This window comes from Mercurialis annua, linkage group LG5 (genome assembly GCF_937616625.2).
Source record: "Mercurialis annua linkage group LG5, ddMerAnnu1.2, whole genome shotgun sequence".
In the NCBI taxonomy this organism is placed as follows: Eukaryota; Viridiplantae; Streptophyta; class Magnoliopsida; order Malpighiales; family Euphorbiaceae; genus Mercurialis; species Mercurialis annua.
Genome location: NC_065574.1, coordinates 34209518 through 34232389, shown reverse-complemented (window position 1 = coordinate 34232389; position 22872 = coordinate 34209518). Strand labels below are relative to the sequence as shown.

Below are 22872 nucleotides of genomic sequence, written 5' to 3'. Positions count from 1 at the left end.
AATTTAAGCCATACGTTTACAAACGTTACGAAACAAAACCAAACGTTTAAAACGTTACGAAAAAAATCTAAACGTTTCCGATGGTTACAAAACAACACCGAACGTTTCCCCATTTTAGCAATTTAAGCCAAACGTTTATAAACGTTACGAAATAAAACTAAATGTTATTAAACGTTACGAAACAAATCCAAACGTTTCACATTTTTAGAGTTTTAAGCCAAATGTTTACAAACGTTACGTAACAAAACCAAATGTTTCACCTTATTATGCGATGTCACACATCAAGCATAGCCCGGTTAGCAAAATATAGTAAACGGTTAAAAGTGCAGTTTAAAACTTTATTTACATATCAGAGTTGGATAAAACATTAAAACCATTCAACAAAGCCATATTCATAACTAGGACTTGACATCTACTGCAGCACTATCGATCGACGTCTTCTTATTTACATACTTCCAAAATACGGACTTCTGAACAAGGATAGAAGTCCGTCACGTCAAAACATTTTACCTGAAAGGAAAGACTATTTGGGGGTCAGTCAACGCTGAGTGAGTTTATAGTTTACAAATGAGTATTATTTAAAACAAAACAATGCTATAAACATTTATTCATATGCATCCAAACATAAATTCCGAATGAAACCCTACACCTAAATAAATCATTCATATTCGAGAATCATTGTAACCATAGTATATAACATCATATCATTTGATCCTTAGTGGTACGGTCCCGAGATAGTTCGACCGAGTTACCGTTACCACGTGGCATAGTCCCGAGATAGTTCAACCGAGTTACTCATGCCACTACTTAATCCCAAGGTGTGAGTCCCGAGATAGTTCGACCGAGTTACTCACTAGATACGGGTCCCGAGATAGTTCCACCAAGTTACTCTCGTATCTATCATAAACTTAATCCTCCTTCCGATTTCATATTTCACATTTCTAATAATAAAACGCTCAGATAAAAACTGGTGATCACACAGTTCCTATTGCCACCCAATAAGAAAGCTTGTTCCATCGGACTTACATTGGTTTCAAAACAATGATGCATGTAATTTATAATAAACATTTTAATAATAAAACAATGCTATGCAATTTATATAAAAGTTTTGCATTTAAAAGTAATGCACAGTTAATACGTCAAATGTAAACATATATAAACTCACCGCTTGCTACTCCTAAAACCTCGATCGATTAACTGCCGTCTAGTTTAAGGTGCTCCTTGTCCGTTAGCTGCGTTCCTTGCCGGATCTAAATAAGATGTAAATTAACTTAAATAAGATTCTAACTCGATAGACTTTATAGACTTAAGGTAAAACGCACACTTAATTCGCTATAATTTATCCGCGTCTAACCTCGACTTAAAACTAACAAAATAGACCTTTTTAAGGTCTAATAAAAATTCTTAGTCGTTTCCATTGAACTTTAGTTCAACTTCTATCTCCAATTTCATACAATCCTAAGTCCAAGAGTTTATTTAATAGAAGTTTACAAACTTCTAGCAACTTAACATGTTAATCGTCAAAGTTTTGCTTATCGACAAAGATTATAAATAATTAACACATTCCGAGCTCAATCTCGACACGTTGAATAGCTAACATTATGTTAATATTCAATTCATGTCGAACCCTTAATCGACATATAACAAATCCATTTTGTTTTCTTTATGCGTTACGATTTTTCTTATCGTAACTTAAACTTCTAATTATAGCTTTTAACCTTTAACTAAATTCCATTTTTCATAATCAATCTTAATTATCATTTTAACTAACTAATAACTAATCTTAACTTAACATTAAAATGTATATAATCATACATTTTTGTTTTCCATTTTTCCAACCCTTTTGAACATTTTCTTAACAATATAATGCATTTTTAACAACTCGCTAAGTTCACGTTTTTATTCAAATTCAAAGATATTCGAACGAGGGTCGGAATTACGTCGAGTACCCCTCTTCCCCTACATCCGAGGGCTGCAATTGTAGCCCTCAAAGGCTGCCTCAGCTCTGCTCTTTAAGAGCAGAGCTGCTGCCCTGCGGCAGAATTCTGCCGAGGCAAAATTCTGCCCGTAGGGGCTGCTCATGGTGAGCAGCCTTTGCTGCTCACCAGAGCTATCTCCGGCCGCCGGAAAGCCATCCCGTCAAGCACCTAAGATCAACCATAACCCTATTCATTACTTTTCTCAAATTCAGCTCAAAATCAATTCTCAAACTCACTAAAATCACAAAGCAAACATCAATTATCATAGCTGAATTCAATCACCCAAAATTTATAAAACCTAATTATTTTACATTCAATCAATCTTTAATTTTAACCAACTAAAGCTTAAATTGAAAGGGTTAATATGTTTACCTTTGACTAATGGATGATTTGCCTTCAAATTTAGTAAATTTTGGTGAGATTTGGATGAAGATGGGGTGAGGATTTGGGTTCGGCAATAATGGTTTCTAGGTGAGGGTTTGATGTTTCTTGGGAGCTTTGGTGGAAGATAGGGAAATATAGATAATAAATATGACTTAATAATTAGTGGATTTGACAATGGGCTTTAGTAAATGGACTTTAATAATTTAGGCCCATTTTTACATTTTTAATTTTCCATATATTTTATCTCATTTCCGTAATTGTCGTCGTGCTAAACCCGAATCGTCTTAAAAACTTTACACTTCTCGTATAAATTTCATTTTTATATTCCTTTCGGTACTTAATTTATTAGCTAGGACTAATTTCTTATTTATTTATCATCCTACTAATAAATATTCTAAAAAAAATAAAATTTTAGCTTAGACTTTATTTTATCAATTTTTTAAATTTTCTAATGCCCGTCAAAATTATAAAGTCTAATCACTTTTTCGTCTTCCTTGCTTGAATTTCTGAACTCCGATTTTTCCCGGTACGAACCATTCCTTAAAAATCTTACGGGTTATTACATTCACCCCCCCTTATAATAAATTCGTCCTCGAATTTAAACTTTAGTTACGTACCAGGGTCAAACAGGTACGGATATCTCTGCCGCATAATATCTTCTGTCTCCCACGTACATTCTTCGACAGAATAATTTTTCCAAAGAACTTTTACCATTGGAATTTCTTTGGTGCGTAGCTTTCGCACTTGTGGGTCGACAATCTCTACTGGTTCTTCTTCGTATGTTAATTCCTCACTCACTTCTTCTGTCTGTGGTTGGACAATACGGGAGGGATCTGATACATATTTTCGGAGCATAGAGATATGAAACACAGGGTGAACCTGTGACATGTCTGGTGGTAATTCTAACTTATAAGCCACTTTTCCGATACGTTCCACGATTAAATATGGACTCACATATCTTGGAGATAATTTTCCTTTCTTGCCAAAACGAATTACACCTTTCATAGGTGATACCTTGAGGAAAACGTAATCTCCAACTTGAAATTCTATATCCTTTCTTTTCGGGTCTGCGTAACTCTTTTGTCGACTAAAAGCAGTATTCAGGCGTTGTTTAATCAATGGTACTTTTTCTGATGTAACTTGTATAATCTCTGCTCCGGTTAATTTTCTTTCCCCAACTTCCTCCCAGCAAATAGAAGATCTACATCTGCGTCCGTATAAAGCCTCATAAGGATCCATCTCAATGCTCGAATGGTAACTATTATTATATGAGAACTCCACTAAGGGTAAATATGTATCCCAACTTCCTCCAAAATCCAAAATACACAATCTGAGCATATCTTCCAATGTCTGAATTGTCCTTTCAGACTGACCATCTGTCTGAGGATGGAAAGCAGTACTAAAATCCAATTGTGTACCTAATGCTTCTTGCAAGCTTTTCCATAAACGTGAAGTAAAAACTGAACCTCTATCAGATACAATTGACACCGGAACTCCATGTAAACTGACAATTTTATCAATATACACCTGTGCCAATTTTGCTGCAGTATATGTCGTCTTTATGGGTATAAAATGTGCTGACTTTGTCAGACGATCCACAATTACCCAGATAGAGTCGTAACCTTTCTGTGTCCTAGACCAACCACAAAGTCCATTGTAATCCTTTCCCACTTCCACTCTGGAATGGGTAAAGGTTGTAGGAATACATATGGTCGTTGATGTTCCAATTTAACTTGCTGACAAGTCGGACATTTGGCTACATACTCTGCAATATCTCTTTTCATCCCATTCCACCAATACCTTCCTTTGATGTCATGATACATGGTTGAACCCAATCTTCCAGGATGTATACTATATGCAGTTCCATGGGTTTCTTCCATAATTTTCTGCCTTAATCCATCCACATCTGGCACGCATAACCTTGTGTCGTGTCTTATCACTCCATTGTCTATGCTGAAATCCTGACTCTTTCCTTGTTGAACCTCCTCCATTAATCGTTTTAGTTGAGGATCATCCACTTGCTATTTCTTGATTTGGTCATCCAATGTCGGTTTAACGCTTAACTGAGCTAACAGATTCCCAAGGTTTGAAACTTCAAACTTAACTCCTTGATTAAACAACTTGTGTATTTCTTTAACTAATGGCCTTCGCCATATGGCTGTAATATGCGCAAGACTACCGGCAGACTTTCTACTCAGAGCATCCGCCACTACATTGGCCTTCCCTGGATGGTATTGGATAGTACAGTCGTAATCTTTCAATAATTCTAACCATCTCCTTTGCCTAAGGTTTAGTTCTCGTTGATCAAATATATACTTTAAACTCTTGTGATCTATGAATATCTCACACTTTGCTCCGTACAGATAGTGTCTCCAAATTTTCAACGCAAAAATTAGTGCCGCTAATTCTAAATCGTGAGTTGGATAGTTCACTTCATGCTTTTTCAGCTGGTGAGAAGCATAAGCTATTACTCGACCATGCTGCATAAGAACACGCCCTAATCCAACTCTCGAAGCATCACAGTAAACTGTGAATCCTTCCGTTCCCTCGGGTAAAGCTAAGACAGGTGCTGTCGTTAAGCACTCTTTCAGTTTGAGAAAACTGGCTTCACATTTATCTGTCCAATCAAACTTAGCGTTCTTCTGGGTTCGCTTGGTTAACGGAGCAGAAATTTTTGAAAAGTCCTGCACAAATCGTCGGTAGTATCCTGCTAATCCCACGAAACTACGGATCTCCGTAACTGACTTAGGTCGTTCCCATTCTAACACCGCTTCAATCTTCTTTGGGTCGACCATAATCCCATGCTGAGATACGACATGCCCCAAAAACGCTACTTCCTTTAGCCGAAATTCACACTTGGAAAATTTGGCGTAGAGCTGATGCTCTCTTAACACTTGGAGTAACAATCGCAAGCGATGCGCATGTTCGTCCTCCGAATGCGAATATATCAAGATATCATCAATAAACACAATCACAAATTGATCCAGAAATGACTTGAATATCCTTTTCATTAAGTCCATGAAAGTCGTTGGTGCATTCGTTAGCCCAAATGACATCACCAAAAACTCGTAATGTCCATACCGAGTTCGAAAAGCCGTTCTCGGAATATCATCTTTACGAATCTTTAACTGATGATATCCAGATCTAAGGTCAATCTTAGAAAAATACTTTGCCCCTTGTAGTTGATAAAACAAATCGTCGATCCTTGGTAGTGGGTATTTGTTCTTAATCGTCACTTTATTGAGCTGACGATAATCTATACATAGTCGGAGTGACCCATCCTTCTTTCTAACAAATAGCACTAGTGTACCCCATGATGACACACTTGGTCTAATGAATCCACGATCAAGTAACTCTTCCATTTGATCCTTAAGTTCTTTTAATTCCGCTGGCGCCATTCGATATGGGGGTATAGATATTGGTTTTGTATCGGGAACCAAGTCCATACAAAACTCAATTTCTCGATCTGGTGGTAATCCCGGTATTTCTTCTGGAAAAACATCGGGATATTCCAATACCACCGGTACATCCTGCACCTGGTCACTTTTCTTTTCTATGTCTTTTACTACCGCCAAGAATCCTTGACAACCCTTTCTTAGCAACTGACAGGCTTCAATAGCCGAAACTATACTCACAGGAGATTCTAGCTTTTCACCTTGGATTGAAATAGGCTCAACTCCAGGCGGCCTAAACGTGACTATCTTCTTACGACAATCTACGTTAGCATAATGCTGAGCTAGCCAATCCATTCCTAATATCACGTCAAAGGCTAATACTTCTAGCAAAGTTAGATCAACGGACAATTCTTGCCCTTGGACGCTCACAGGACAAGAAGGATAGACTATATTAACCTCTATACTTTCACCTACTGGGTAGCTACAGATAAAGGGTGTCGTAAATAAGCAGGTTGTTTTTCCAACTTAATAGCAAAACTAGTTGAAACGAACGAATGAGTGGCACCTGGGTCAAATAAAACTAATGCATCTCGAGAAGCAATTGGAAATGTACCTTGCACGACAGCATTGGAAGCCTGAGCTTCTTGAGGATTCAGCGCAAAAACCCTAGCCTGACTTCCACCTGGCTGTGAAGTCTGACCAGCTCCACGACCTCCAACATTTCTTCCTCCTCGATTTCCATAACCTCGGCCCCTCTGGCCAGTAAAGGTACTACCCGTCTGTCCATATCCAGATGCTGCAAGGTACGCAGGTCTTTGCTGATTGTACAATGGTTGAGCCACCGTAGTCATTGACCCTTGAGGTCCTTGTCTTGGACATTCTCTTGCAAAGTGACCTTGTTGGCCACAGCTAAGGCATGCTCCCGTAGCAAGATGACATGCCCCAAAATGCCGTTTGTTACAATTTTGACAAAGGGGTGTTCCCCATTCCTATGCCACCCGTAGTTCTAGCACCAAACTTACCTCCAAAAGTCCCAATTCTGTTACTATGTCTGCCCCTCTTACGATCCCGATTACGCTGGGGCCTAGGAAAATTCCTAGTAAAAGACTGAACTGGAGCACTCTGTACAACTTGGGCATATGCACTTCTGGTTGGTATCTGACCAGAAGGATCTGGGAGTCGTCCAAACTGAATCAAAGAAGTCTCGATCTATCGGGCGCTGTCTATCAGCTGAACTAAATCCCTATTCACATCTGCCATTAAGCTCACAAAGTCAGGCCCTAAGCCTCTCACAAACCTAGTGTTCACCCTTACTGGGTCTACCATAAAATCGGGTGCAAATCGGCTTAACCTTGTAAAATCTGTAACATATTCTTGCACCGACCTATCTCCTTTGCTCAAGTTCAGCAGTCGATCACGATGTAACTCCGTCACTGAATATGGAAGAAAATACTCCCTAAAGCTATTAACAAATTCAGCCCACGTTATCTGACCCATTGTCGGCTGAATTAGACGTTGAAACCAGTCCTTTGCTGGCCCTTTCATCGACATTTCCACTAAAATGATCGACTGTCTCTCATTAGCTTGGAGACGTCTAGAGTTACGTTCCACTTCTTCTAGAAAGTCTAGTGCGTCCCCAGAACCATCAAATTCGGTTGGCTTAAGGCGCATATAGGCTAATACAATATCCCGATCAGTATTCCCAGCCACACGTTGGTGCTGTTGTAGCAGCTGTTCTCGCTGCATATTCTGGTTTGCTTCTTGGGTATTTGCCATAGTTGCAATTCCAGTCAAGAACTGATCCATGTTAAAACCTGCAGGATTCGCTGGTTGAGGCATTCCTGATGCCTGCACCGGTTCCTGCTCATTGGCAGCTTGGCCTCTACCTCTGCCTCGGCCCCTGCCTCTACCTCGGCCTCTTCCACGGCCTCTGCCTCTTCCAGCTTCTCCAGTTGGTTCTTGTTGTCCTCCCTGGACAGAAGACTCATCTTGAGCTTCTTCAGCTTCTTCTTCTTGGGACACTCGAGGTACTTCTCCATGTTGCGCGGCAACATGGGCCCTAAGTTGTCTTTGATCAGCCATCTGATCAAGATAAATCATACTACGATCAACAATCACATAATATTCTTTTCCGAGCTTAGCCTACTTTTAGGTATATGTCAACCCTATAAGCAAGCGCACCTAAATATACCATACCTATCACGCATATAAGACAGACGTACGTTCTAGGAAGGGAAACTAGAAATTTGAAAAAAATAAGCAAGGCGAACCAATGACATGACTTGAATCCTATTGCTGCAGTAGCTCCTAGCTTAACCTAGTGACTTCATCAATCCTAAGTACAAACAACCTCAAATGTATACAGGCAATGGTCTACGAATCTAAGCCATTGCTCTGATACCAACTTTGTCACGACCCGAAATCTCGAGCCGCGACCGGCGCTAGGGAACGGGAGTGGTTGCTCCGGAACCCGTAGCAAGCCTAAAAACGAGTAAATTTTTTTTTCGCAATATAAAGTATAATATGAACAAAACAAACCATCATAAACATTTTTATAAACTTGAAATATTTACAATACTTGTAACATCGTCCGAAGCGATGTTCGATAAGCCAGGGTCTTATTATGCGATGTCACACATCAAGCATAGCCCGGTTTGCAAAATATAGTAAACGGTTAAAAGCGCAGTTTAAAACTTTATTTACATATCAGAGTTGGATAAAACATTAAAACCGTTCAACAAAGCCATATTCATAACTAGGACGTGACATCTACTGCAGCACTATCGATCGACGTCTTCTTATTTACATACTTCCAAAATACGGACTTCTGAACAAGGATAGAAGTCCGTCACGTCAAAACATTTTACCTGAAAGGAAAGACTATTTGGGGGTCAGTCAACGCTGAGTGAGTTTATAATTTACAAATGAGTATTATTTAAAACAAAACAATGCTATAAACATTTATTCATATGCATCCAACCATAAATTCTGAATGAAACCCAACACCAAAATAAATCATTCATATTCGAGAATCATTATAACCATAGTATATAACATCATATCATTTGATCCTTAGTGGTACGGTCCCGAGATAGTTCGACCGAGTTACCGTTACCACGTGGCATAGTCCCGAGATAGTTCAACCGAGTTACTTATGCCACTACTTAATCCCAAGGTGTGAGTCCCGAGATAGTTCGACCGAGTTACTCACTAGATACGGGTCCCGAGATAGTTCCACCGAGTTACTCTCGTATCTATCATAAACTTAATCCTCCTTCCGATTTCATATTTCACATTTCTAATTATAAAACGCTCAGATCAAAACTGGTGATCACACAGTTCCTATTGCCGCCCAATAAGAAAGCTTGTTCCATCGGACTTACATTGGTTTCAAAACAATGATGCATGTAATTTATAATAAACATTTTATAATAAAACAATGCTATGCAATTTATATAAAAGTTTTGCATTTAAAAGTAATGCACAGTTAATACGTCAAATGTAAACTTATATAAACTCACCGCTTGCTACTCCTAAAACCTCGATCGATTAACTGCCGTCTAGTTAAAGGTGCTCCTTGTCCATTAGCTGCGTTCCTTGCCGGATCTAAATAAGATGTAAATTAACTTAAATAAGATTCTAACTCGATAGACTTTATAGACTTAAGGTAAAACGCACACTTAATTCGCTATAATTTATCCGCGTCTAACTTCGACTTAAAACTAACAAAGTAGACCTTTTTAAGGTCTAATAAAAATACTTAGTCGTTTCCATTGAACTTTAGTTCGACTTCTATCTCCAATTTCATACAATCCTAAGTCCAAGAGTTTATTTAATAGAAGTTTACAAACTTCTAGCAACTTAACATGTTAATCGTCAAAGTTTTGCTTATCGACAAAGATTATAAATAATTAACACATTTCGAGCTCAATCTCGACACGTTGAATAGCTAACATTATGTTAGTATTCAATTCATGTCGAACCCTTAATCGACATTTAACAAATCCATTTTGTTTTCTTTATGCGTTACGATTTTTCTTATCGTAACTTAAACTTCTAATTATTGCTTTTAACCTTTAACTAAATTCCATTTTTCATAATCAATCTTAATTATCATTTTAACTAACTAATAACTAATCTTAACTTAACATTAAAATGTATATAATCATACACTTTTGTTTTCCATTTTTCCAACCCTTTTGAACATTTTCTTAACAATATAATGCATTTTTAACAACTCGCTAAGTTCACGTTTTTATTCAAATTCAAAGATATTCGAGCGAGGGTCGGAATTACGTCGAGTACCCCTCTTCCCCTACATCCGAGGGCTGCAATTGCAGCCCTCAAAGGCTGCCTCAGCTCTGCTCTTTAAGAGCAGAGCTGCTGCCCTGAGGCAGAATTCTGCCGAGGCAGAATTCTGCCCGTAGGGGCTGCTCATGGTGAGCAGCCTTTGCTGCTCACCGGAGCTATCTCCGGCCGCCGGAAATCCATCCCGTCGAGCACCTAAGATCAACCATAACCCTATTCATTTCTTTTCTCAAATTCAGCTCAAAATCAATTCTCAAACTCACCAAAATCACAAAGCAAACATCGATTATCATAGCTGAATTCAATCACCCAAAATGTATAAAACCTAATTATTTTACATTCAATCAATCTTCAATTTTAACCAACTAAAGCTTAAATTGAAAGGGTTAATATGTTTACCTTTGACTAATGGATGATTTGCCTTCAAATTTAGTGAATTTTGGTGAGATTTGGATGAAGATGGGGTGAGCATTTGGGTTCGGCAATAATGGTTTCTAGGTGAGGGTTTGATGTTTCTTGGGAGCTTTGGTGGAAGATAGGGAAATATAGATAATAAATATGACTTAATAATTAGTGGATTTGACAATGGGATTTAGTAAATGGACTATAATAATTTAGGCCCTTTTTACATTTTTAATTTTCCATATATTTTATCTCATTTCCGTAATTGTCGTCGTGCTAAACCCGAATCGTCTCTTAAACTTAACACTTCTGGTATAAATTTCATTTTTATATTCCTTTCGGTACTTAATTTATTAGCTAGGACTAATTTCTTATTTATTTATAATCCTACTAATAAATATTCTAAAAAAAATAAAATTTTAGCTTAGACTTTATTTTATCAATTTCTTAAATTTTCTAATGCCCGTCAAAATTATAAAGTCTAATCACTTTTCCGTCTTCCTTACTTGAATTTCTAAACTCCGATTTTTCCCGGTACGAACTATTCCTTAAAAAACTTACGGGTTATTACAAAGATCCAATCGTTTCACCTTTTTAGCGATTTAAGCCAAACGTTTAGAGATTTAAGCCAAACGTTTACAAACGTTATGAAACAAAACCAAACGTTTAAAATGTTATGAAACAAATCAAACCGATTACAAACATTACGAAATAAAACCAAAAGATTCACCTTTTTAGTGATTTAAGCCTAACGTTTACAACCGATACGAAACAAAAACAAACGTTTCACCTTTTTAGCTATTTAAGTCAAACGTTTACAAACGTTACGAAAGAAAACCAAACGTATAAAACGTTACAAAACAAACATTACCAAATAAATCAAGATGTTTACAAACGTTACAAAACAAAACCAAACGTTTCCCTTTTTTTAACGATTTAAGCCAAACGTTTACAAACGTTAGGAAACAAAACCAAACGTTTCCCATTTTTAGCGATTTATGCCAAACGTTTACAAACGTTACGAAACAAAACCAAACGCTTCACCTTTTTAGCGATTTAAGCCAAACGGTTTACAAACTTATGAAACAAATCCAAAAGTTTCACCTTTTTAGCGATATAAGCCAAATGTTTACAAACGTTATGATACAAATCAAAACGTTTCACCTATTTAGCGATTTAAGGCAAACGTTACGAAACAAAACAAAATGTTTCACCTTTTTAGCAATTTAAGCCAAACGTTTACAAACGCTACGAAACAAACCCAAACGTTTAAAACGTTATGAAACAAATCCAAACGTTTCCAAACGTTACAAAACATACCAAACATTTCCCCATTTTAGCAATATAAGCAAAACGTTTATAAACGTTACGAAACAAAACCAAACGTTTGTAAACGTTATAAATCAAATCCAAACGTTTCACATTATTAGTGATTTAAGCCAAACGTTTACAAACGTTTCACCTTTTTAGTGATTGAAGCCAAACATTTACAAACGTTACGAAACAAATCCAAACGTTTCGAAACAATTCCAAACGTTTAAAACGTTACGAAACAAATGCAACTGTTTCACCTTTTCAGCAGTATAAGCCGAACGTTTACAAAGGTTACGAAACAAAACCAAACGTTTCACCTTTTTAGCGATTTAAGCCAAACGTTTACAAACGTTAGGAAACAAATCCAAACGTTTTCCCTTTTAGCGATTTAAGCCAAACGTTTACAAACGTTACGAAACAAAACAAAACGTTTAAAACGTTACGAAACAAATATAAAAAAACAAATCCAAATTTTTCACCTTTTTAGCGATTTAAGCTAAACGTTTATAAACATTACGAAACAAAACCAAATGTTTCACCTTTTTAGCGATTTAAGCCAAAAGTTTACAAACTTATGAAACAAATCCAAACGTTTCACCTATTAAGAGATATAAGCCGAACGTTTTCAAACGTTACGAAACAAATCCAAACGTTTCACCTTTATAGCGACATAAGCCAAACTTTTATAAACTTACGAAACAAATCCAAATGTTTCACCTTTTTAGCAATTTAAGCCAAACGTTTACAAAAGATACGAAACAAATTCAAGCGTTTCGCCTTTTTAGAAATTTAAGCTAAACGTTTACAAACGTTACAAAACAAATCCAAATGTTTCACCTTTTTATCGATTTAAACCAGACATTTACAAACGTTAAGAAACAAAACCAAACGTTTAACCTTTTAAGCGATATAAGCTAAATCTATAAAACGTAACGAAATAAATCCAAACGTTTAAAAACTTTACGTAAAAAATCCAAATATTTTCCAATTTTTGCAATTTAAGCCAAACGTTTACAAACATTATGAAACAAATCCAAACATTTAACCTTTTTAGCGATTTAAGCCAAACGTTTACAAACGTTACAAAACAAAACCAAATGTTTAACCTTTTTAGAGATACAAGCGAAATCTTTAAAACGTTACGAAATAAATCCAAATGTTTACAAACATTACGGAACAAATACAAACGTTTCCCCGTTTTAGCAATTTAAGCCAAACGTTTACAAACGTTACGAAATAAATCCAAACGTTTTATCTTTTCAGCGATTGAAGCCAAACGTTTACAATCGTTACGAAACAAATCCAAACGTTTTCCCATATAAGCGATTTAAGCCAAACGTTTATAAACGTTACGAAACAAAACCAAACGTTTACAAACGTTAGGAAACAAATCCAAAGGTTTACAAACGTTACGAAACAAATCCAAACGTTTCCTAATTTTAGCGATTTAATCCAAACGTTTAAAAACGTTACTGAAAAAATCCAAACGATTCAGCTTTTTAGCGATTTAAGCCAAACATTACGAAACAAATCGAAACGTTTATACGGAACAAAAACAAATTTGTCACATTTTTAGTAATTAAAGCCAAACGTTTACAAACGTTACAAAATAAATCCAAACGTTTCCCCTATTTAGCGATTGAAGCCAAACGGTTATAAACGTTAAGAAACAAATCTAAATGTTTTCCCATTTTAGCGATTTAAGCGAAACGTTTATAAACATTACGAAAGAAAACCAAATATTTACAAACGCTACGAAACAAATCCAAATATTTACAAACGTTACGAAACAAATCCAAATGTTTCTCCATTTTAGCGATTTAAGCCAAATGCTTAAAAACGTTAAGGAACAAATCCAAACCTTTCACATATTTAGCGATTTAAGCCAAACGTTTTCCGACGTTACGAAACAAATCCGAACGTTTCCCCATTTTCGCGATTTAAGCAAAATGTTACGAAACTAATCCAAACGTTTCCCCTTTTTTTCGATTGAAGCCAAACGTTTACAAACATTACGAAACAAATCCAAATGTTTCACCTTTTTAGCAGTTTATGCCAAACGTTTACAAACGTTACGAAACAAATCCAAGTGTTTCACCTTTATAGCAATATAAGCCAAACGTTTACAAACGTTGTGAAACAAATCCAATTGTTTCACCATTTAATAGATTTAAGTCAAAAGTTTACAAACGTTACGAAACAAATCCTTTTAGCAATTTAAGCCAAACGTTTAAAACTATACGAAACAAATACAAACGTTTCCCCTTATTAGCGATTTAAGCCAAAGTTTTACAAACATTGCGAAACAAATCCAAACGTTTAACCTTTTTAGCGATTGAAGCCAAACATTTACAAATGTTACGAAACAAATCCAAACGTTTCCCCTTTTTAGCAATTTAAGCAAAACATTGACAAACGTTACGAAACAAATACCAACGTTTCACATTTTTAGTGATATAAGCCAAATGTTTACAGACATTACGAATCAAAACACAATCTTTTACAAACATTACGAAATAAATCCTAACGTTTCACCTTTTTAAGAATATAAGCCAAATATTTACAAACGTTACGGAACAAATCCAAATATTTCCCCTTTTTAGCGATTTAAGCCGAACGTTTACAAATGTAACGAAACAAAACCAAACGTTTCACCTTTTTAGCTATTTATGCCGAACGCTTACAAACGTTACGAAACAAAACCAAACGTTTCACCATTTTTTCCATTTAAACCGAACGTTTACAAACGTTACGAAACAAATCCGAATATTTCACCTTTTTAGCGATTTAAGCCAAATGTTTACAAACGCTACGAAACAAATCCAAGCGTTTCACCTTTTTAGCGATTTAAACCAAATGTTTAAAAACGTTACAAAACAAAACCAAATATTTCACCTTTTTAGCGATTTAAGCAAAATGTTTTCAAACGTTCCAAACGAAATCCAAACGTTTCACATTTATAGCGATTTAAGCCAAAAGTTTACAAACTTATGAAACAAATCAAAATGTTTCACCTCTTTAGCGATTTAAGCCAAACGTTTACAAAAGATACGAAACAAATTCAAGCATTTCGCCTTTTTGGCAATTTAAGCCAAACGTTTACAAACGTTACGAAATAAATCCAAATGTTTCACCTTTTTAGCGATTTAAACTAGACGTTTACAAACGTTACGAAACAAAACCAATCGTTTAACCTTTTAAACGATATAAGACAAATCTATAAAACGTAACGAAATAAATCCAAACGTTTAAAAACTTTACGGAACAAATCCAAATGTTTTCAAATATTTGCAATTTAAGCAAAACGTTTACAAACGTTATGAAACAAATCCAAACGTTTAACCTTTTTAGCGATTTAAGTCAAATCATTAAAACGTTGTGGAAAAAATCCAAACGTTTACAAACATTACGAAACAAATCCAAACGTTTCACCTTTTTAGCGATTTAAGCCAGACGTTTACAAACGTTACAAAACAAAACCAAATGTTTAACCTTTTTAGAGATATAAGCCAAATCTTTAAAACGTTACGAAATAAATCCAAACGTTTACAAACATTACGGAACAAATACAAACGTCTCCCCATTTTAGCGATTTAAGCCAGACGTTTACAAACGCTACGAAACAAAACCAAGCGTTTAACCTTTTTAGCGATTTAAGACAGATCTATAAAATGTTACGAAACAAATCCAAACGTTTTCCCATTTTAGCCATTTAAGTCAAATGTTTACAAACGTTACGAAACAAATCCAAACATTTCACCTTTTCAGCGATTGAAGCCAAATGTTTACAAACGTTACGAAACAAATCCAAACGTTTCCCTATTTTAGCGATTTAAGCCAAACATTTATAAATGTTACGAAACAAAACCAAACGTTTACAAACATCAGGAAAAAAATCCAAACGTTTACAAAAGTTACAAAACAAATCCAAACGTTTCCCCATTTTAGCGATTTAAGCCAAACGTTTAAAAACGTTATGAAAAAAATCCAAACGATTAACCTTTTTAGCGATTTAAGCCAAACATTACGAAACAAATCCAAACATTTACAAACATTACGGAACAAAAACAAACTTTTCACATTTTTAGTAATTAAAGCCAAACATTTACAAACGTTACGAAACAAATCCAAACGTTTCACCTTTTTAGCGATTGATACCAAACATTTACAAACGTTAAGAAAAAAATCCAAACGTTTTCCCATTTTAGCGATTTAAGTCAAACGTTTATAAACATTACGAAAGAAAACCAAATATTTACAAACCCTACGAAACAAATCCAAATGTTTACAAACATTACGAAACAAATCCAAATGTTTCCCCATTTTAGCGATTTAAGCCAAATGCTTACAAACGTTACGGAACAAATCCAAACGTTTCACATTTTTAGCGATTTAAGCCAAACGTTTACAAACGTTACGAAACAAATCCGAACATTTCCCCATTTTTGCGATTTAAGCAAAACGTTACGAATCAAATCCAAACGTTTCCCCTTTTTTGCGATTGAAGCCAAACGTTTACAAACATTACGAAACAAATCCAAACGTTTCCCCTTTTTAGCGATTTATGCCAAACGTTTATAAACGTTACGAAACAAATCCAAGAGTTTCACCTTTTTAGCCATATAAGCCAAACGTTTACAAATGTTACGAAACAAATCCAATTGTTTCACCATTTTAGCGATTTAAGTCAAAAGTTTACAAACGTTACGAAACAAATCCAAATGTTTCCCTATTTTAGCAATTTAAGCCAAACGTTTAAAACGTTACAAAACAAATCCAAATGTTTCACCTTTTTAGCGATTCAAGCCAAACTTTTACAAACATTACGAAACAAATCCAAACGTTTAACCTTTTTAGCGATTAAAGCCAAACATTCACAAATGCTACGAAACAAATTCAAACGTTTCCCCTTTTTAGCAATTTAAGCGAAACATTTACAAACGTTACGAAACAAATCCAAACGTTTCACAATTTTAGTGATATATGCCAAACGTTTACAAACATTACGAAACAAAACACAATCCTTTACAAACGGTACGAAACAAATCCAAACGTTTCACCTTTTTAGGAATATAAACCAAATATTTACAAACGTTACGGAACAAATCCAAATATTTCCCCTTTTTAGCGATTTAAGCCGAACGTTTACAAACGTAACGAAACAAAACCAAACGTTTCACCTTTTTAGCTATTTAAGCCGAACGTTTACAGACGTTACGAAACAAAACCAAACGTTTCACCTTTTTAGCCATTTACGTTGAACGTTTACAAAGGTTACGAAACAAATCCAAACGTTTCACCTTTTTCGCGATTTAAGCCAAATGTTTACAAACGCTACGAAACAAATCCAAGCGTTTCACCTTTTTAGCGATTTAAACCAAATATTTACAAACTTTACGAAACAAAACCAAATATTTCACCTTTTTAGCGATTTAAGCCAAATGTTTACAAACGTTACAAGAGAAATCCGAATGTTTAACCTTTTTAGCGATTTAAGCTAAACGTTTACAAACGTTACGAAAAAAGTCCAAACGTTTCACCTTTTGGCAATTCAAATCCAAATGTTTCACCTTTTTAGCGATTTAAGCCAAACGTTACGAAACAAATCCAAACGTTTCCCCTTTTTAGCGATTTAAGCCAAACGTTTCACCTTTATAGCGATATAAGCCAAACATTTACAAATGTTAAGAAACAAATACAAATGTTTCCCCTTTTTAGTGATTTAAGCCAAACGTTTACAAACGTTACGTAACAAATCCAAACGTTTCCCCTTTTTAGCAATTTAAGCCAAACGTTTACAAACGTTACGAAATAAAACCAAATGTTTGTACAAACGTTACGAAACAAAACCAAATGTTTCACCTATTTAGCAATTTAAGACAAACGTTTACAAACGTTACAAAACAAAACCAAACGTTTAAAACGTCAGGAAACAAATCCAAACGTTTCCAAAGGTTACAAAACAACACCAAACGTTTCCCCATTTTAGCAATTTAGGCCAAACATTTATAAACGTTACAAAACAAAACCAAACATTTGTAAACGTTACGAAACAAATCCAAACGTTTCATATTTTTAGTGATTAAAGCCAAACGTTTACAAACGTTACGAAACAAATCCAAGTGTTTCACCTTTTTAGTGATGGAAGCCAAACGTTTACAAACGTTACGAAATAAATCCAAACGTTTCGAAACAAATCCAAACGTTTAAAACGTTACGAAACAAATCCAACTGTTTCATCATTTTAGCGATTTAAGCCGAACGTTTTCAAAGGTTACGAAATAAAACCAAACCTTTCACCTTTTTAGCGATTTAAGCCAACCGTTTACAAACATTAAGAAATAAATCAAAACGTTTCACCTATTTAGCGATTTAAGCCAAACGTTTACAAGTGTTACGAAACAAATCCAAACGTTTAACCCAAATGTTTACAAACATTAAGAAACAAAATCGAACGTTTCACGTTTTTAGCGATTTAAGCCAAAACTTTACAAACTTATGAAACAAATCCAAACGTTTCACCTTTTTAGCGATATAAGCCAAACATTTTCAAACGCTACGAAACAAATCCAAACGTTTCACCTTTTTAGCGATTTAAGCCAAACGTTTATAAACGTTAAGAAACAAATCCAAGCGTTTCACCTTTTTAGCGATTTAAGCCAAACGTTTACAAAAGATACGAAACAAATTCAAGCGTTTCGCCTATTTGGCAATTTAAGCCAAACGTTTACAAACGTTACGAAACAAATCCAAATGTTTCACCTTTTTAGCGATTTAAACCAGACGTTTACAAACGTTACGAACCAAACCAAACATTTAACCATTTTAGCGATATAAGCCAAATATTTAAAACGTAACGAAATAAATTGAAATGTTTACAAACATTACGGAACAATCCAAACATTTTCCAATTTTTGCAATTTAAGCTAAACGTTTACAAGCGTTACGAAACAAATCCAAACGTTTAACCTTTTTAGCGATTTAAGCCAAATCTTTAAATCGTTCTGAAACAATTCCAAATGTTTACAAATATTACGAATCAAATCCAAACGTTTCACCATTTTAGCGATTTAATCCAGACGTTTACAAACGTTACGAAACAAAACCAAACGTTTAACTTTTTTAGCGATTTAAGCCAAATCTTTAAAACGTTACGAAATAAATCCAAACGTTTACCAACATTACGGAACAAATCCAAACGTTTCCCCATTTTATCAATTTCAACCAAACGTTTACAAACAGTGCGAAACAAAACCAAACGTTTAACCTTTTTAGCGATTTAAGCCAAATCTTCAGAACGTTATGAAATAAATCCAAACGTTTACAAACATTACGGAACAAATCCAAACGTTTCCCCATTTTAGCGATTTAAGCCAGACGTTTACAAACGCTACGAAACAAAACCAAATGTTTAACCTTTTTAGCGATTTAAGCCAAATCTTTAAAACTTTACAAAACAAATCCAAATGTTTTTAAACGTTACCAAAAAAATCCAAACGTTTCCCCATTTTAGCAATTTAAGCCAAACGTTTACAAACATTACGAAACAAATCCAAACGTTTCACCTTTTCAGCGATTGAAGCCAAATGTTTACAAACGTTACGAAACAAATCCAAACGTTTCCCCATTTTAGCGATTTAAGCCAAACATTTGAAAAGGTTACGAAAAAAATCCAAACGATTCACCTTTTAGCGATTTAAGCCAAACGTTACGAAACAAATCCAAACGTTTTAAAACATTACGGAACAAAAACAAACTTTTCACATTTTTAGTAATTAAAGCAAAACGTTTACAAACGTTATGAAACAAATCAAAACGTTTCACCTTTTTAGCTATTGAAGCCGAACATTTACAAACGTTAAGAAACAAATCCAAACGTTTTCCCATTTTAGCGATTTAAGCCAAACGTTTAAAACATTACGAAACAAAACCAAATATTGACAAACGCTACGAAACAAATCCAAATGTTTACAAACGTTACGAAACAAATCCAAACGTTTCCCCATTTTAGCGATTTAAGCCAAACGCTTACAAACGCTACGAAAAAAATACAAACGTTTCACATTTTTAGCGATTTAAGCCAAACGTTTACAAACGTTACGAAACAAATCCGAACGTTTCCCCATTTTAGCGATTTAAGCCAAACGTTACTATAGAAATCAAAACGTTTCTCCTTTTTTGCGATTGAAGCCAAACGATTACAAACGTTACGGAACAAAACCAAACGTTTCACCTTTTTAGCAATTGAAGCCAAACGTTTACAAACGATAAGAAACAAATCAAAATGTCTTCCTATTTTAGCGATTTAAGCCAAACGTTTATAAACATTAAGAAACAAAACCAATTATTTACAAACGCTACGAAACAAATCCAAATGTTTACGAACGTTACTAAACAAATCGAAATGTATCCCCATTTGAGCGATTTAAGCCAAACGCTTACAAACGCTACGAAAAAAATCCAAATGTTTCACATTTTTAGCGATTTAAGCCAAATGTTACGAAACAAATCCGAACGTTTTCCCATTTTAGCGATTGAAACCAAACGTTACGAAACAAATCCAAACGTTTCACCTTTTTAGAGATTGAAACAAAAGTAGCCATTAGTTACTAACAAAAACTTAACCACAATAAAGTTTAAGAAAACGTTTTATGTCAAAACGTAACTTTATCCAAAATGGCACATCAAGCCAATATTTTCAAAACCCATAATTACCCAAGTAATTATGTGATTAAAGATTATAAAATAAATATCGTATTCAGATTGAAATTATAAAAACCAATCCGATTAATATCAAAAAGAATATTATTTCCAAATTTAAACAATGCTAACACTTAGCAAAATCATAACTAAAACGATATTAGTAAGTTTGGTTTCAAATTGATATCTAAACAAATTTTGATTAGTCAAGACAAAGCCAAAAAATTTATAATGTACCAATGGAATATAATCAAATCATTACCAAACCAATTAACCCTTAATTTGAAATCCAACCCTTCCCGCCAAGATCGTTACAAGGAAAGAACAAGATTATCTCAACAGTAACCCAAAACAACTTATACATAGTAACCATAAGTAAAATCCTTAACCTCATTTTAACACCTTAAGCCATAAAGAACAACATCAGCAATATTACATAGAACATCGACAACAGCAACAGGAAGGATGGCAGCCAAACAATTCAATGGAATTACAAGTGATCGACGTACCGTTTAAAGGTAACAACGCGAGGTGATCCAGAGATGATATGGTACGGATTTGAACGTGATATTAGGATCTAAGCATAGGAAAGATCATGCTCAAACGAATCAGAATTATGCAGCAATAAAGAATTGGAAACAACAAACCGTATAGCGCTTAAACGAAATAATTTACGTACCGAATGAACGAACAACAAAATAACAACGCTCTAAGATTCTAGAGATGATTCGGTACAGACCCGACGTGATAGAATAGCCTCACCCGATGCTAGAACAACAAGAGTAACGAATCATGAACGAATAGAATAATAACGATTGAATAAACGAATGAAACGAGAAGCGAATCACTTACCAAATCCAAAACGATAGGGAGGGATGAAGGAATAATGATCTCAGAGTGTTTAGGCGTGTGGGAGTCGGCTAGGGTTTTCACTAAATGAAAAAAAAGAGTTTGGTCGAATAATGGGGTCTATTTATAGACCCCACGCAAAATCAGCAGTGGGGCGCGATGGCAGGCGCGTCGCGAGGCGCGACGGGCCATCGCGCCCTGCCACAATTTTCAAAGAGGGCGCGACGCTGTCACGACCCATTTTCATGAATCGCGACCGGCGCTAGGGTATGGGTAATGTAGTACCGAAACCCGTAGCTAGCCTATCATTTAACACATAAATACATAAACCTGCAGGAAACCAATGCTCGGGGGCAACCGAGACTTCAACCTAAATCTAGCAGATATAATATTCAACAGGTAGTAAAACATGCTTATCCAATTCCGAGTCTAAAAATAGGCATAACATAAATAATCCGAAATAACTACATAACATGCCAGAGCAATATAACCAGTCAGACCAATCCGACAAATTGTCTAATAATAATAAAGACGTCTAGTCAACTACTGCGGTCTAAGAATAAAACAGTTCTACAGTTCTGCTAAAATAAATGGAACCTCCGAGGAAAAGTAAATGCGGAGATCACCAGACTCTCTCAGATCATAACCCTGGGGAAAATTGGGAAAACAACGGGGTCAGATATACTGAGATGAGTTCATACCACTATCTACATTTATTAAGTGGAAAAAAACCTTTAAAACGTTTAAAGCATTTAATAACAATATTACGAATAATAGTTGGAACCCTAATCCACAATTCTACATAAATAACATAATCCAATAGGTCTGGTCCCGAGAGCTGAGCTACACCGAGTTACCACTGACCACACTTATACCAGAGTCCCGAGAGCCGAGCTACACCGAGTTACTCTACTTGGTCCCGAGAGCTATGCTCACACCGAGTTACCACATTACCATAATTACCTTTTCCAGATCTTTACCGGTGCGCACGCAGTACTAATGATGCCCATTAGGTAGCATGTTCCAACTAGAAGCCATAATATAAAAACAATTCGAACTATACGTACAGTATATATATATAATATTAAAATAACAATTTACTTAATAAAGCGGTAAATAGTAAGTACAAACTCACTGCTTGCTAATCCACGTGAAAACCGGCAAGCAACTAATCCTGGTTCGCCTCTGGAGCGCGAACAATAGACGGGTCTAGACAAATAAAATAATTATTAAAAACAGACCCTAACTCTAGAGAGTACTAGACACCACATAGGACTAGCACAGATAACACGTCGGAATAAAACAAACCAAATTAACACAAAATTATATAATAAAGCCCAATTAATACAAGTCCACTGAGTTCTCGCTTAAAATCCAATTTATAAATATTATTTAATAATCTTTAAATACTAAATTATTTTCCAAATAGTAGGTTAGCCGAGTTATCATTAACTACCAAGCTAACCTCACTTGTCGGGTGACCCAAGTCTAACCCGACTCAAAACATTGATCAATATAAACCCGAGTTTATATTTATAAAA

General features: G+C 35.3%; 2 long non-coding RNA genes across 2 annotated transcripts; both read right to left on the bottom strand.

The window, feature by feature from the left end:
• Nucleotides 1-294: 294 nt before the first annotated feature.
• LOC126682719 (uncharacterized) lies at nt 295-2458 on the bottom strand. Its single transcript, XR_007641496.2, has 3 exons — nt 2352-2458; nt 1166-1250; nt 295-523 (listed from the first exon to the last, which is right to left on the bottom strand). It is a non-coding gene; the product is annotated as an uncharacterized LOC126682719 (long non-coding RNA).
• Nucleotides 2459-8293: 5835 nt separating this feature from the next.
• On the bottom strand, nt 8294-10576 carry LOC130015584 (uncharacterized). Its single transcript, XR_008790770.1, has 3 exons — nt 10466-10576; nt 9280-9364; nt 8294-8638 (listed from the first exon to the last, which is right to left on the bottom strand). It is a non-coding gene; the product is annotated as an uncharacterized LOC130015584 (long non-coding RNA).
• Nucleotides 10577-22872: the final 12296 nt, after the last annotated feature.